Here is a 17733-nt window from a genome sequence, read left to right on the forward strand (position 1 = left end):
CAACCATCCTCGTGTTGCTGAGTTGTGGGACACCACGATCTGAACCCAGTGCTCAAGCCAGAGTGAGCACCAGCAGTTACCAGCTACCATGCTGCTTCCAAGTCCATGAAATTTCAGGTTATTTATTACTTTCCAAAATCTTTAATTAGTCTTCCTGACAGAGAAACCCATCCTGGGTTTCAAAATGAGCTGGAGCTTCTGAGGTGGAATTCTGGGGCTTTTGACAGCTGAAACTGGACATATGTTTCTCTGAGAACAACTGTGTGGATGGGAAATGAGCTGGGAAAATAGTCTGCAACCATGCTCGGCCAGTGAGCCGCAAGAGGACTATGCAGGCATCAGCTCCTGTGTGTCTTTGTGGTCACAGGATCCTACATTTCAGAGTTCAGGGTTCCTTTTCGTACCTCATGGGAGAGGCATTTCAAACACGAGCTGGATATTTTCCAATCCATGCATTCTTTGGGATCCCCTCAGCTCATTTTTAGATCTCTGTGAGCTTCCCTATTTAGGATGGATCTGGGCACAGGAGTTCCTGCATGCCAGGAGCAGCTGTGTGTCACGGGGGAAATATTTATCTCTTGTCAGTTTAATAATAGAAGCCTTGCACATTCACAGAACTGCCGGCTAAACTTAGCTGGTGTTCTCACAGCTCGCTCCTGGAGGATGAGGTTGTCCACCTGGAAGGGGCCAAGGCAGAGACCCAAGCATCTGAGGAATGTACTTAGGAGCTCGGGAACACTCTGGCGGAAGCAGAGATTTGTTCCCACTGTGGCAGGGCGAAAGCAGAGTTCAACTAAGCAGACAGCAGTGGCTCTCTTCACCCTGGAGTAAATTTTAGTGGCCAAGGTAGGAAATGCTTCTCAGGCCTCTCTCTCTTAGATATGTGCTCCAAACAATCTTTTGAACAAAGTACCAAAGTTGAAGGCAACTCAAGAAAGACATCAGTGGCATCATGTAAATATCATGTAAATAAATATCTACAGAGGGTGTGTGTGTGTGTGTGTGTGTGTGTGTGTGTGTGTGTGTGTGTGTGTGAGAGAGAGAGAGAGAGAGAGAGAGAGAGAGAGAGAGAGAGAGAGAGAGAGATTAACCATTTTGTTTTTTCCATTTCATCCAGCTGGAACTTTTGGAAAATTTGATGGAGCATTTATCAAATGCTGCCCCCCCCCACCCCGCTCTACTCTGCAGGGTTCTGGGCACATCTTTCATCCTGTTTCCCGGGTCTCACATCTGCTCAGTGTTCAGAGGTTCCTGTGAGCCAGAGCCTGAACCTCTCATTTCCCTGGCTGTAGCTGTTCACTCCACAAGGTGACTATGGAGCTCTTGCTGCAAACAAGGGAAGGGGTGTCTGCACGCTGTTCTACACCAAGAACATGAGAATCGGTTTTACAGCCCGGGTACCTCTGACTCCTAGGAGCATGTTCGTGGCTCTGCTTCTGCAGGGTCCTTCTGGCTAAGTGAGCTGGGCAGCCTGTAGTGGTCAGTCTAAACCAACAATAGCAACCCATGTTCAGGACACTGAATGCCACAACCATCAGGGATAGTCAATATTCTCTTCTTCCTCCTCCTCCCTCTCCTCCTCTCTCTCCTCTTCCCTCTCCTCCTGCCTCACTTCCTCCCTCTCCTCTTCCCTCTCCTGCCTCTCTTCCTCCCTCTCCTCCTCCATCTCCAGCCTCTCCTCCTTAGCTTTTTGACTGTTCTGTCTGCAGGACTAAACATGGGAGTTGGCAGGGCCCTTGATCCAATAGATACAGAAGCATCCAGGCTTGGGGTTCAGTGACCTCAGTGTGGCACAGGCCTTGGGCTGGTAGGAAGTTCTCTGATTGCAGCTTCCATCTCAGAAGCTTCATAACTACGGCTTACATGGGGATTTTGCTTATGGACTTTTTTGACAGCCCCTCTGCACCTGAGAATCACGGGGAAGAGCCATGCAGCAGAGCTCTTCATGGATGACTAAGTCCAGCATCTCTGATGTCACAACTTAGCCCAAGCGTGACCCTTGAGTTCTACTTTTATCAGTAGAGACAATGAGGCGTCAAGGGTTTGGGTGAGTTTATGGCCCAGGCGAGCTGGGGAGAAGTGGATAGCATGTGTGTGCAGCGTTTGCCTATGCCCTGGTTAGCAATGATGCTTGGCACACCTTGATATACTCAGCTAGGAACTGGGCCAAGGAGACAGAGGCCAGAGCACATTTTTAAAAAGTCACTTCCTTCGGGGTTTTAATAGACAAGCTTCCACTAAGGACCCAGGTTTATCTTGTATAGAGACAGTATAACATTCTCCTCAGGAAATGTCAGGTCACCAGTGGCTTTGACAGTGACTCTCTACCCATGTGACACTGGCCCTGCATGCTCTCACCTGCCTGTCCCCTACCATGCAGAAGCTGTATGTCTGTCATCCTTATCACCCCTTCACAGCAGGAAAAGAATGAAGAGATCCATGGCCTCAGACTTCAGTGGTCTGAGGTCTGAGTGACTGTCTCTGCTGCAAGCTGTGACCTCCTACTCAGCTGCTTCTCTCCTGGCCGAGCTTGTCTTCTGAGCCTCAGGAAGGAGGAGTGACCTTTGTCTCCCTGACAGAAGTCACCAACAGGGAATCCTGTCACACTCTAAACTGGAAACACCCACTTGGGTGGAGCGCACAGGAGAAGGGCAGGTCGAGGCCTCACTGCTCATAGCCAGGTGACACTTTGTTCTCTGGCTAGCAGTCAGTCCCTGCAGAAGCCACCCCGATCGATGCCGCTGCTCTTCCGACTCTCAGGCTGTATTTATGAAGAGTCATTATCCTGTCTTTCATGGAGGTGGTACATGCACAGGCTTGAAAAACGAGGGAGAAAAGTAAGGGCTGAACACAGCAGCTTCACCCTTCCCTGCCTCCCCCCCACCAGGTCCACTCAGGTCCACCTAGAAGTCTTCAGCTGCTGACCTCCCATGACCACCCCCCTTCATGACAGTCACAGGCCATCTTCTCTTTATTTGTATCCAAAGACATTCATTCTTAGGCTGGAGTGAGATTGTCCAGTGGCTGTACAAACACAGGGACCCATGCTCTATCTCCAGAAGCCATGTAAAAGAGACCAGATGTGTGTGCACTTGTGGTCTCAGGTCTGGGAAGGCACAGCTAGGTGGATCTCTGCAGCTTGCTGGTCAGCCGGTCCAGCCCACTTGCTAAGTTCTAGGCTCATGGAAGGACTCCATGGAAGAAAATGGATAGTGGCTGAGGAATGATATCCAAGGTTGATCTCTGGCCTCCACACTCATGTACACATATGTGCACAGTTTCACACACACCCTATAAACACACACACACAGACACAGACACACACATGCAAATAAGATGCTCTTTGCACCAAACTGTGGAATACACCCCTCTCCGTCTACTCCAAGTTTCCTTCTCTTAGTTCAGTCTTGTTCTCAAGAGGCATGCACTGATGTTTGTGACTGGAATGGGTAGGTGACCAAGTAGTGCTGCCTAGTGTGGTCACACTTGTCCTGATCCACACAGTAACAGGATGTCTGTGCTTTATGCCATGCCCTCACTTCCTTTGTAAATACAGGGGTTCTCTTTTGTGCTTTCAGTTACCTGGGGTCAACTAAGGACTGAAAATATTAAATGGAAAATTCTAGAAATGGGGGCCAGAGAGATGGTTCAGTGGTTCAGAGCATTCGCTGCTCTTGCAGTGAACCTGAGTTCAGTTCCCAGCCACTGTGTCAGGTGACTTATAACCAACCGCCTGCAATTCCAGTTCTGGATTCTTCTGGATTCTGTGGACTTACACATGTACCCAACACACATAGACACAGTTAAAAAGAAAGTAAAAATCTAAAAAGATAATTTTGTAAAGAAAGAACTCATGTTTGAAATTCCATGCTCTTCTGAGCAGAATGATGAACTCTTATGTGGTCTTATCCGTTCTGTCCAGCACTGGAATCATCCTTTTCCCAGTGTGTTCCCATAGTATCTTCTAACTACTCATTATACACAGAATTTTTAAAAATTAAAAAAAGGAAGAGAGGAGGATGGGAGGAAGGGTATAGGGGTGTACACACACACACACACACACACACACACACACACCCCTAAAATGTTGTATGTGACCCAGTTTCCACTGAAAACACTCCTGCAGAGTGTCCTTATTCTCCTAAAATGTAAAAAACATAGATCATACTAGGCTCTCGCTTCCAGGGTTGATTTATGCTGTCCCCGACCCTTACATGCTTTGTGGTGACGTCTCCTGCTATAGGGGATGGTATCTTGCTCAGCACTGAGGACTCAGGACAAAGACAGTTCAAGGACACGGACAGTAAGCCACACTGTCCTTGGCAGTGACTTCAGGCCTGAGATTCATGGCTGCTTGGCAGTCAGCTCACTGTTCATCTTCCCTGGTCCTCTCATTTCCTAACAAACATTTTCAGTCTTCAAAATAAACAGGAAGAAGAGCAAGCTGTTGCTTAGTTACAAAGAACAGACTCCCATCAGCACCTGGGGCCAGACTATACTCGCTAAGAGGGTGGAACCTGCAGGGGCTTCCTGCACACCTGTGGGTGAGAGCCCTTGTCTTGTCTAGGGTGTTGGAGAGAGGAGAGGAGGCCCCGAGGGGCAGTGGGAGGACTGTGGGGCAGGAAGGATGAAGGACTCCGGGCTGATTCATCCCCTCTTCATGGTCCTTCTGTCTGTGGGGTGTGTGGATGAGCTCTCTGTGATGGAAATCACCAGGTGTCCATTCCGAAGGAAACAGACATTTCTGCCGCTTTTATAAATGAGGTGGTCCTTTGTCACACGCGTTATGAGCACTGTGGGGGAGAAGACAGACTGTGCATCAGACATGAATGGGATGCATTTTATGATTAATAATATGTAATCTTTGTTAAGTTTTCTGAGCAGACAAATAGATCTATCCCTTAAGAGTTCTAAGAAATAGAGAAATGGGGGATTTGAATATTGGTGAGGGAAACTGGACATGAGTGGATAATTGAAAGAGTTTAGTTGGAAGTTCAACAATTATGCAAGGGGCGATGGGGAGGAACCTGTGTCCTGTGTTTCCCCTTTACAGTTGGCTGGGTGACAGTCATGTGCACACAAAGTTCAGGGCAGGGCAAGCTAATGCCTAGCAGGGGGAGCTCTGGGACCCTCAAGGACAAACAGAAGCTGTGGTAGGTGGCATTGTCACCGTGACAAATACTTGGGTTTACTCGGCTTAAAGGGGGAGGGTTAACTTTGGCTTTCGGATTTCATTTCAGAAGCTTCACTCCGTGGCAGCTTGGATCTCATGCTTCCTGGGCTGAGGAAGACCATGTGAAGAGGAATGTGTGGAAGGGCAAAGCGGCTAACCTTATGATGGTGGGAGGGAGGGAGGGAGGGAGGGAGGGAGGGAGGGAGGGAGGGAGGGAGAGAGACAGAGACACAGACAGAGAGAGACACACACACAGAGAAAGAGACAGAGAGACAGAAAAAGAGAGACAGGGAACGAGTGAGAGAGAGGGAGGGAGGGAGAGAGAGGGAGGGAGAGAGAGAGGCACAGAGACACAAAGAGACACACAGAGAGACAGAGAGAGAGACAGAAAGAGACAGAGTGTCAGAGAGAGACAGAGAGACAGAGAGAGACAGAGACAAACCAGAGCCCCAACATTCCCTTTCTCTTTCAAGGGTGCATCCCAGTGACCTAATTTCCTCCCATTAAGACCCACCTCCTAAAGGTTGTACCCTCTTCCACTTGTCCCACAGACTGACCAGCACATATCTCGCTGTAAGCCTCTCTGGGACATTCTACACGTAAACTATAGCAGGATGATGGTTTTGGCCATCGTTCCCAAAGTAGAGCTTGCTGGGTGCTGGCACCCTACACTATGTGTGTGTGTGTGTGTGTGTGTGTGTGTGTGTGTGTGTGTGTGTGTGTGTTCCTGTGAAGATGTGGAGGGGAGGGCAGGTCTGGGCACCACTGGAGTCCATGTCACTCTCACTGCCCAGCCATCAGCAAAGAGACTCCAGGGAAATGCTGTCCCTGTATCTCCTCAAATGAGTCCCTCATCTCCCCAGTCAATGTAGGCGCCTCGGAGGCCATGTTGGTCCAGTGCTGGGCAGGCCATTCTTGGTACTTATGTCATGAGGAAAAGCTCAGGGGAGACTGGCTGGACAGACACCTGGAGGCGGGACCCTGTCTTCAGATCCCAGAGGGTTTAAGTTTATGCTAACAAACTTCAGTCTCTTTCATGGGCTGCTGCCAACAAGGCAGCCATCCATCTTCCAGCTGCTGGGTGTTTGCTACTGTGAGCTCATGAGAAGAGACAGATTTTGCTCAGGGGCTAAGGCTTCCAGGTGGAGTCCTGCAACTTCTCCCATCATGGGCTTTGAATTGCATCAGGAAGGCACCCTGACACCTGGTGAGTGGGGCAATCCGTCTCACTGAGGAGACAGAGCCCTGTCTTCCTTCTGCATTTAAGGCCAGGTCAAAGGTCACTGGCACTTCCCTTTCCTGCTCACCCTCGTATCTTTTCCTGTTGGGCCAGTGTAATTAGTTCCTGCTTGGATGTTTTATCTTTGCTTATCAGGTCTAGAAAAGGGACTTTGCTCAGCTAACTGGGTATCCTTTCACATTCTGCAGGGCAGTGTGTGTGCACTGGGGGAGATAAGGAGTCCCATGGGAGTTAGAGGGGCCTCGTTGAGAGGGAAGACAGGGCCACCCTACTCCATCATTTCCAGATGATCGCTGTGCAGGGTAGATCCGAGGCAGATGGGCTGCCCGGGTTGTTTTCCAATCTGTGCAGAGATGCCGCTTTCTTACTGATGAAAATGACTTTCCTTGTTTTATTTCCCCGCTCCCCTGCGGTTTTCTTCCCTATCTACATCTCCCCAGGCTGATTTCATTCTATTCTGCTTGCCACGGCCTTCTCTTCTGCAGACTTCGAACCGCTTGGCTGGCAGTTGTGAGCATTGTCCCTCCCTGCCTTGGAGACTGACTGCTACTGACTGGAGATGACTGTCAGCCCCGTCTCCCACACTGTCACAGATGCTTCTCTAAACATGTCTCCTGTCACCCTCCCCTGCCTGGTCGGAATGGATTAGGGGAAAAGATGCAGCCAGCCCTTGGTATTTATGTAGGATTTCCCAGGATCCATGTGAACCCCAGAATCCTCAGGTATTGCACATCCTCTCCCGTGCTTCAGACCCCCCCTGGGTTGCTTACAGTATTTAATACAAAGTAAATACTATGCGGATGGTTACGCTATACCACTTAGGGATCAGTAGCAAGGAAAAGGTCTGCACATATTAATATAGTCTCTCTCTCTCTCTCTCTCTCTCTCTCTCTCTCTCTCTCTCTCTCTGAGACAAGGTCTCACTGTCTACACATATTAATATAGTCTCTCTCTCTCTCTCTCTCTCTCTCTCTCTCTCTCTCTCTCTCTCTCTCTCTCTCTCTCTCTCTCCAAGGTCTCACTGTGTAGCCCTGGCTGGCAAGGAACAGGCTGTATATCCAGGCTAGCCACAAACTCCCAGAGACCTGCCTGTCTCTGCCTCCCGAATACTTGGACTAGAAGTTTGGAACACCACACTGGACACAACTTTCTTCCTCTAAATGTTCCATCTGTGGCTAGTCAACTCCATGTCTATAGAAGCTGTGGGTGAGGAAGGAGGGCGGTATTTGGGTAAAGCACATGGTTGCCAACAGCTGTCAGTCACGGGTAGGATGCTGTGTGTGAGCGATCACAGTCTGGGGGAATGCTGGGAAGCTGGCTCTCAGCCAAGTCTCACACTTGCCCTCCCAGTATTCGAGAGGTTGGGTCAGAAAGATGGCAAGTTTGAGGCCAGCCTGGGTCACACAAGAAGGCCCTGTCTCAGCAACAAAAGGACAGGGAGAAGGGCTCCCTGTGCCTGCTGCAGATTCCCCTAGTCACTTGATGTCCCTGTCACCTTCAACGCCTACCTTTGCGGACATATCAGGACAGGAGGGTGCTGTGTAGGCAGATGTGTGACCCTCGAAAGCATGGCTATGGCACGCGTGTGCACTGTCTGCAAAGGCCACAGGAGGGGCTGAGTCCAGGGCCAGACACGGGTCTGGTTATCCAGGCTGCATCCTTGGTACAAGTGAGTTCAGAAGAAAGGGTCACCACCGTGGCCACACCCCTTCATGGGGTTGGGCTCCTTCTGAGCGGCCCAGCCACCCATCATCCCTCACTAGCACACACACCCTTCCCTTACTTTCCCTTTCCTCCTTCCCTTTGCTTGCTTGCTTCCTTCCTTCCTCCCATCCTTTCCCTCCCCTCCCCTCCCCTCCCCTCCCCTCCCCTCCCCTCCCCTCCCCTCCCCTCCTCTCCCCTCCCCTCTCCTCTCTTCCCTTCCTTTTCTTCCTTTCTCTCAGTGTAGTCCAGGTTGGCTTTGAACTCATGACACTTCTGCACTTTCCTCTCCAATGATCAGATTACAAGACATGAACTGTTTCCCTCTGCTCTGACCTGCTACTCATCACTCATTTCCGACACCAGCTAAGTGCCCCTCCCTCACACCACACAATCAGTTCAGCAGTAGAAACACCAGCTGGGTGTCTTCTAACTGGTTCTGTTTTAACACTATCTTGTGGAGAGAGACTCTCATCCCAAAGGCGGAGTCTCACCCTCCAGCACTGTCCCCTTCCTTTGCCCGTCACGCCCCCAGTGGTTTGACCTGGGCATCTGATCTCCAGACGTAAGCTGGAGCTCTCATGATACACTGGGGTCAAATACTTGCTACATCATCTCACCCAGGTCAGGGAAACAGACATAAAGGTTTGTCATTACAAGTGATAGATGGAGAGATGAGCGGGACAACTTTGGAGACTCCCCCAGCCTCAGGAGTTTATTTGGTACAAATCTTTTTTTTTTTTTTTTTGGTTTTTTCAAGACAGGGTTTCTCTGTGTAGCTTTGCGCCTTTCCTGGAGCTCACTTGGTAGCCCAGGCTGGCCTCGAACTCACAGAGATCCGCCTGGTTCTGCCTCCCGAGTGCTGGGATTAAAGGCGTGCACCACCAACGCCCGGCTTGGTACAAATCTTATCCGTGTGTGGTTCTAAGGAGGCTTCACCACATGGATGAGGTGGGGGTGCATTGGTGGGCGCTGGTGATCAGCACATCCTCCAGTCTCCTTTCTCTCCCTGGAGGTAGGAAATGGCAGCTTTTCACCCTGCCTGTGCTTCCCTCTGACCAACCCCACTCCCGAGGCTACCGTTGCTTCACTAGCACACGAGACACTTTGGAGATGCCAAGGGTTTCAGGAGTCATGTGCCGGGAACTGGGGACAAGGAGGGTGCGCGCCCATGCTTGCTCTGACATTACCCTCCCCATCATGCATTCTTTTACTTTAGCATATGTGAGTATCTGCATGTATACATACGTGGAGGCCAGAGATTGATGTCAAGTGTCTACCTCCATCCCTCTCCACCTCATTTTTGGAGGTCACCAATCTAGCTAGACTGGCTGTCAGGATGAGACGGGGGTCCTCCAGTCTGTCTCCTTAGCTCTGGGATCACAGGCACACACCGCTAGGCCAAGCATTTCAAGTCCTGGGTATGGAGCTCAGGTTCTCAAGCTTGCGTAAGAAACACTGCACCACTGTTCTTGGGTTCTCAGAGTTCAAGCTGAGCTGCCTGTAGACCACACACAGCAGAGAGAGGTCAAGCTCCCGTGGGCCTCAGTGACATCTCCGAGTGTCAGCGCTGGACCCAGGCTCCTGACTCCTGAGGAGGTAGATGAGTGCTCTCTCTCTCTCTGGCCCTGTTCCCTTCCCCTCTCTTGCAGCATCTATCAGAGTATGACCTCACACCCTCCACAGGAGCCCCTGGGTGTGGTTGCTCTTTTCCTCTGTGGAGTTTTTCCAGGCTTTGCATAAAAAACAAAATTCATGAAGCAAGTTCCTCTATTAAGGCTGCTTGGAAAACACATCGATTTTTTTTTTTTTTTGAGAAAACACTCTAGGGTTTTTTTTTCTTTCTAAATAAGGAAATAAAATTCAGAATGATTAATTCAGGGATGGTCTCATACAATCTGTGAAATTAATTCTTTCCAATCTCTCTTTATTTGGTAGTAATGTGTCCTTGGTACTGGTATGAACTCAGGAATGAATTCCTCCGAATCTGTCCCTCTCAAAGCAAGGGGCTCTCATGGCCTCTAAACACCTTTCTACCCAGGTGAAAGGAGATAATTGGATCAAATGATGTGGGGTCCCTCTGTGCCCTGTCCCTGGCAGTGCTAGGACCGAGGACTGAGGACATGGCCATACCCTTGGATCCTTTATCTTCCACAGAACCTGAGCTGGGTCTTGGTGTCCACACTCCTGGCGCCCTCCATGCCCTGTCTCCCACAGTGCTGCGACTGAGTCCCTGTGGCCATGCCATTAGCCATGCTTCTGAATGCGGAGGTGGCTGTCAAGGAAGGCAAGGATTTAGCCATGTCTTGTTCATAGGGTGGTGTCCTAGATGTGAAAATCTTCTAACATCGTCTCTCCCATATTGGGCTTGGATTTTTTTTCTAATAGTTTGGATTTAAAACATTAAGATGCCATGTTTTTATTGGCATGAGTCCAGGGAGCCTCTGCTGCAATTTCCAGGTTACTGTGTCCTGGAACAAAGAATTAGACAGGGATGCATGGATAGTGATAAAAATAGAGACAGTTTATTAAGAGAGAGGAATGTACTCCTGAGAATGGATATGAGCCAGAGGGCTGGCCAAGATGAGAAGCTCAAAGGCCCTGGGCCTGGGGAGCCACTGGCCTTTGTAGGCCATTTGCATAGTGTCTGCCTTCTCCTATGTGGGTGGTTTGCATAGTGCCCACCTCCTTGGGCATCTGAGGTCACAGGCTGTTTGCAAGCGTTCTCTGCGTTATGTGTATCCCATGGCTTGGAAGCGTTTCTAGTCTCTTTTACTATTGGTGTCTTTCATGGGTACATCATGATGCTTTGGAGCCTCCTTCTGCCCCCAGCCTTGTTCCTTACTGTCACACTGGCCTTTGGGGTGGTTGGACAATGATAGAGGTTAGAGCAGGCAATATCCCATTGGGGCTCAACCTCATCCAGTGGCCCTGACTCTCAGGTCCCCATGAAACCAAGGGAAGTAAACTTGTGTCTTCAGTGGCCTCTAACACCAACTCTTAGAGATCATGTTGCTAAGCAATACTCTTGTTAGCTTTGCCATAGGTAACCCCTCTAACTGATGGGGCATGGCAGTAATGGTTGCCTAATTGTTCTGCGGGAGCTCAGGCAGTTCAAGCGGGATGAAGCCACTGATCATTCTCTTAGGCTTGTGCAAATGTCTGATGTGCAAGCTCTCGACATCAGAGTGCTACAAACTACCTTCCAAGCACACACATGCTGCCGGCACCCAATGAAAAGCCTTGAACCTTGACCTGGCATGTGCTGACCACTGATCACACTGATTTTCCTCACCACTGCCTCAGACCCCCATGTCCTTATCCCATAACAACCCTGAGCCCATCCTCTGCATTGGAGGCTGGAGGCTGGAGGATGCCTCCCTATGTTGGCCTCACGAGTGGATGGTCTTTCTCTGCTGTGAAGCTGGTCACTTCATGACTAGCATGCTATGTGGGGGGCTCAAGGAACTTGTCTTTAAACCCAGAGCTCCAATGACTCCGTTAGCATCCTTCATACTAGCCAGGACTTACTGCACACAGCATCCTGTATCTTCTTTTCTTGATTTATTTTTTTGGTCCCAAACTTATTTCAAGTTAGCCATGAAAAGAGTCTACTAGAGTGGGGATACAGGAGTCTGGTTCCCCTGAACCCCTCCCATCCAACTGCCTGAGATAGCTCCCACAAAATGAAAGAGATTATTCTCATTGTAGTTCAGATCTCTTAGACATTTAATTGTGAGGTGCTTGATATATTCTAGTGACTGTGTATGCATGATGAGTGTGTAAATGTATGTGTTCATTCTGGTGTTACACAGCTTATACAAATGCCGTCAGGGAGGCACAATAGATCTGGACCAGAGACACTCTGAAGCCTACCTCAGGAGTCTCCTCTGCTCCTCCTTGGTTCTACAGCCCTAATGCCACATTCTATCCCTGTTTGCCATGTCTTCCGTCAACAACACATCCATGTCCAAGTTTCATAAAATACTGCAACCTGTGTGGAAAATAAGGTTGTTCTGGAGCAGTGGTTCTCAACCTTCCTAATGCTGTGACCCTCTAATACAGTTCTTTATGTTGGGGTGACCCCCAACTCTAAAATTATTTTCATTGCTACTTCATAAATTTAATTTTGCTACTGTTGTGAATACTAATATAAATATCTGATATGCATGATGTCTGATAGGCTATCCACAAAGGGGTCATGGCCCACAAGTTGAGAACCACTCACTGTTCTAGAGGAACACTTGTGTCTCTCAGTCTGATTATCAGACTATTGCAACAACGGCCTCAGAGAAATGGGAATTCCCCTGGAATCTCATGCCGTGAGAGGGAAAAGGTGCCAACTAGAGAGCAGCTTTTATCTTGGGATTTTACACAGTTCTAACAATTTCTCAGACCACCTTATAGGACAAGAAACCCGGACAATGGTGGGTTAATGGTAGGCAGGACCACACCTAAACCAGAACTGCTTAGATGTGCATATCCCTGGCTCTTTATTTAACATTTAACCTCAGTTCAGGAACTAAAGGATGGACATCAAGCAGGGTCACTCGATCTTTGTTCCTCTTCCCAGTGTGGCCTCACTGAATAAATCTCTCTTTTTTGCTTCTTACTGTTCATCTGGATGTTTTAATTGGATTTTGGGGGATGGGTAGCCAACTTGTCTTCTTAGTGTACAGGCTGTGACCCCTAATTTGGTAACAGAATTACATTTTGTCTGGGCCACCAGCTAGTGCATCTACTCTCTTGCCTCTCCATTAGGTGTTCCTCCTGATGCCACCCTGTCACATGGAGAGTAACATCAGGCTGTGAAGAGCCTGCTGGCCAGCCTTCCTGCCCCCTGCCTCTGGCTCCTTGGCTGCTATTGGCAGTGATGGCCAGGAGACCTTCCCCTTGGAGTAGCAGAGGCCTGGCACACGCCTTCCAAGGTGCCATTGACACCTTGCTCTGTCCCTCCCTGAAGTCTCATTTCTCACATGGCTGCTGCAGGGACACCTTTCCTCAAGTCCCACACACAGCAAGGCTCTCTGCAGAGTTGGCTCCCAGGGTCTGTTTCATGCTGTTTTCATCCTCCATATCAAGACCTGACTCAGGGGAGGTGGGCAGCCCAGCCTCAGGGGTGAATGCGCGGGGAGGAGCAGAGCCACCCAGGATTTCGGGACCACGCTAGTAATGCCCGTGTAGAGTGCAATGCAGAGCATCACGGCGCAGAGCAAGTCCTGCGGTGGGGGAGGGAGAGCAAAGGCACTGATCCTCACATCCAGAGACCGTTTGCCCTCCAGAGCCACGCCTTCGCCTCATTAAAGGCTTATTTATTTATGTGAGTGTGCATGCACGCATGCTGCACGCCAAGGTCACACTCTCTGTTTTCCCTTCTTCCTCTTGTGTTCTGGGGGTGAAACTCGGGTCATCAAGCTCTGCAGTGAGGGCCTTGGCCTGCCGAACTGTCTCCCCAGCCATTTAAAGAGATTTTCACAGCAAGGCCTGCCCACCCCCCTCTTCCTGGTTCACCAGCTCACTGCCTGCTCCTCTTCTGATCAGCAGCACAGTCATGCAGAAGGTGTGCCGGCCAGCCTGTGTCTCCTGCCTCTCCTTCTTCGCTTCTTTTATAATGAGAATTCATATTTCTGTTTAAAAAAATACATGTTTTCTTTAGTGTATGTAGTGTGAAGGAGACACAAAAGCGTAGGCTGAATGTGATCAAAACACATTGTACACATTATAGCATGTCACATGAAACTGACTACTATGTGTAGTTAATAGAATGATAACGGAACTTACCTATGTATCATTACGTGTGTGTGTGTGTGTGTGTGTGTGTGTGTGTGTGTGTGTGTGTGTGTGTGTGAGAGAGAGAGAGAGAGAGAGAGAGAGAGAGAGAGCATGGTGTGGATGTGAAGGGCATAAGACAACTTTGAAAAGTCAATCCTCTCCTTCCACATTTACACAGATTACAGGGATCATATTCAGGAAACCAAGTTTGGGTGACAAGCACCTTTACCCACTGAATCTCCTTACCAGCCCCTAAAAAAAAAACCTTTATAACAAAGAAGACAGCAGAGTGCACTCTCTTTGTCTCCCAGCCCATCCCACAAAGAAACAACTAAAAGCCGCCATCTTCCGCTCAGAAAGTGGGGCCTCACCTGAGCCCAGCACACCAGTCTCTTGGCCCTGGATTACAGCCTTCAGAATGGAAGGAAAGAGAATGCTCAGTACTTAAGCTCCAGCCTGTGATACTCTGCTGTGATGGTCACGGGCGGCAAACCTAGCCTCATTCTAGGAGTGAGGACAGAGTCTTGGGGCAGAGGGTGCCAAGCCTTGTATTCTGAACTCCACTATTCCAATATCCATTCATGAAACATCTTCATGAATGGGGACAGCAGGGAGCGTGAATAGGACACAGCTCTGCTTTTCACACGCAGGCTGCATCCACTGTTGCTGTACCCGCTGGCGGCAGCAGCTAGCGGCACATGGCGGCACATTCATAGACACCCTGGGGACCGTGGCCCAGAAACAGTCTTCCTGGCAGAGCTCTGCCCTACTTTTGAGAATACCTGTGATGATGCCAGGGCCGGAGCTTCGGTCCTTGAGAGCTGAGGAGAAATCAGAGGGCAGCATGGCCTCCATGGTGGGCCTGTGACTCTGGTCAGCACTCATGTATGCTGTCTGAGGGTGGTGTTTCATAGGGCAGCGCAGTGTGAAGAACCATGTTGGGGGACAGTAACATGCCTGAATTCCTCCTCCGACATCATGAGCAAAGATCAGGCTTGGTCAAGCACCATCAAAAAAAAAAAATTCTTAAAAATTCAAGACTTGGCTGGGCGGTGGTGGCGCACGCCTTTAATCCCAGCACTTGGGAGGCAGAGCCAGGCGGATCTCTGTGAGTTCGAGGCCAGCCTGGGCTACCGAGTGAGTTCCAGGAAAGGCGCAAAGCTACATAGAGAAACCCTGTCTTGAAAAACCAAAAAAAAAAAAAAAAATCAAGACTCTAATTCCACGCAGCCCAGGGTCCATTAGGACTATGGGGCAGGCAGGGCAGCGGCCACTGTGGAGATTGCAACTCAGGGTTTCTCAACGAGACAGTAGAATGTTCTTTTCTCTTTCCTACTACTTTTCTTTAGAAGGAAAACTGGCCCAGGCCTATAATCTCATATACTTGAGAGTCTGAGGATCACAAGCTCATGACCAGCCTGGATAATTAAGAGAGAGTCTGTTTCAAAATTCCAAAAGTTAAAAATGGCTGCAGATATTCCTCAATGGGAAAAAGTGCTTGCCATACAAATGTGAGAACCTGAGTTCAAATCCCCAGAACCCATGTAAAAACCAGATAGGTAGTGCGAGAATCTGTAGTCCTGTGCTCTGCCACAGTGAAAGAGGAGAAGAGACAGGAGGATCCCCAGAAATTCATGGGATGGATAGCCTGATACACTCAGGAAGAACAATAAAGAGATCTTATTTCAAATGAGGTTCTTGAAGTGGTACATGTGTACCTGTACTTGTGAGCTGCACACATATACACACATGTGCATGCACACGCACATACATATACACATGTGCGCGTGTGTGCGCACACAGAGATTAAAGGTTTTTTTTTAAATTAAAAAGCAGGCTGAGGATGTAGCTCACAGTAGAGTCCTTGCCCAGCATGTGTGAGGCCTGATTTAATCCCTAGTACGACAAAGAAAATTAAGGAAGGAGAGTGAAAAATGCTGGGGATACTTATATTTGATTGGGTGCAAGAGATTTTGAATGGGAACACAATACTTTTCTACATTTTTAGATGCTATTTTATTATTTTTTTTTATAACGACAAACATATTTTCCATGGTCTTTGGACTTTCTGTTTCTAGGACAATATCCAGACGCTCTTGTTTGCAGATCCAAGAGGCCCTACCTTTGCTGGCCTTGCAATGACTTCCTTTTCAGAGCATGTCATGTTGGAGTGGCTGGCCACTATATGTCCAGCACCTATGGCTGGCCATTGTCCACACAGTCATCACAGTGCACTTCTGGTCCCACAAAGCATGAGATACTTGTGAGTGATAAGAGACTGACTTAGCGCTCAGCCATGGCTGGGCGTAAGTGTCATTCTGTGTCACTGGCCTCCGGGAACCTGGCCAGCACACTTGCTCGCTGCGGCACTTTCTACCTCTGGGAGCAGCTGTCGGGGACATTAGAGCGGGCAACGGCAGTGTGTGAGCAGGCTGTGGTTTGTCGGCATGCCTCACAGAAGCCGTCAGGTCTACAGGTCTTCAACCTCACCCCTCTAGACGGTGAGGGCATGGGCTCGAGCCCACTGGCCTGTCTGCCCCCTCTGGCTCCATCTTGAGGGTTTCCTCCCTGGGTGCTCGGTCTCAGCCACAGTCGGAAGTGAGGACGGGATTGCTCAACTCCTTGGAGCTCTTTGTCCTGTCTGCTCACCCAGAACCCACCTGTCCTGTCTCCAAAGGCCTCCAGGAAGGAGCAGCCACCACCTGGTCTTTAACTCTTCCTTAGCTGTGTGTGTGTGTGTGTGTGTGTGTGTGTGTGTTTTGTGTACATAAGTGTGTGTGTGCGTGTGTGTGTGTGTGTGTGTGTGTGTTTTGTGTACATAAGTGTGTGTGTGCGTGTGTGTGTGTGTGTTTTGTGTACATAAGTGTGTGTGTGCGTGTGTGTGTGTGTGTTTTGTGTACATAAGTGTGTGTGTGCGTGTGTGTGTGTGTGTGTTTTGTGTACATAAGTGTGTGTGTGCATGTAGTTGCATCCACATATACCAAAGACCAAGGGCACATGTATGTGCATCTTTACCACGCAAACTACACATCACAAAGATACCTCATACACAGACAACATTCACGTATCACACTCCATCACATACATCCCCACACATGCCACATGTCCGACACATAATAAGCAGTTCAACACAGGCCACACAAACAACTCACAGTATTATAAATACATCAGGTTTCACATACCATACATATTCACACATAATAAATGAAATGCACAACACACATGTACCACAGACCATTTCCACAGGCCCACACACTACTCACCGTACATATCACATGTTACACTTACATGCTACAAGTGCACACAGACAGTCCGCATTCAGATGCCTCCATTTTGTCACTGTTCCCTTGACTACAGACTTTAGACTCTAGCACAGGAGGGGTTTCTGAGGAAATCCGGAGTGAGCTTTGGAGAGAGAGCACAGGAAGGAGAGGGTCTCCTCTAGTGCTGGCCACTGACCCTTTTCACTCGACACATCTCTGGCACCCAGAGTACAAGCACTGGACAAGGTAGAGTGTGGGGGTCCCTGTGAAGGCAGAGGGGATACCCCTGTTCTCACGAAGCTTAGAGGTCTGGACAGGAGATACAGATAAGGAATGAGCATGTCTGCGGATGCCATGACAGAGTTGACAGGCAGGAAATAGAATCCAGGAAGGGTGAAGTTGGTAGCTCATGACCAGCAAGGTAGGAGACAGGCAGAGGAGTGGCCAGGATGCAGAGTGGCGCCCCTAAGTGGGAGGAGGCAGACTAAATCCCTGCCCCCTCCGCCATGAAGAGGTTCACAAAAGGATTTGCACCAGAAACTCTGCACCCACAAGCGAACATGTGTTCACAGAGCTCACAGCAG

This window comes from Peromyscus maniculatus, chromosome 5, assembly GCF_049852395.1.
Source record: "Peromyscus maniculatus bairdii isolate BWxNUB_F1_BW_parent chromosome 5, HU_Pman_BW_mat_3.1, whole genome shotgun sequence".
Taxonomy (NCBI): domain Eukaryota; kingdom Metazoa; phylum Chordata; class Mammalia; order Rodentia; family Cricetidae; genus Peromyscus; species Peromyscus maniculatus.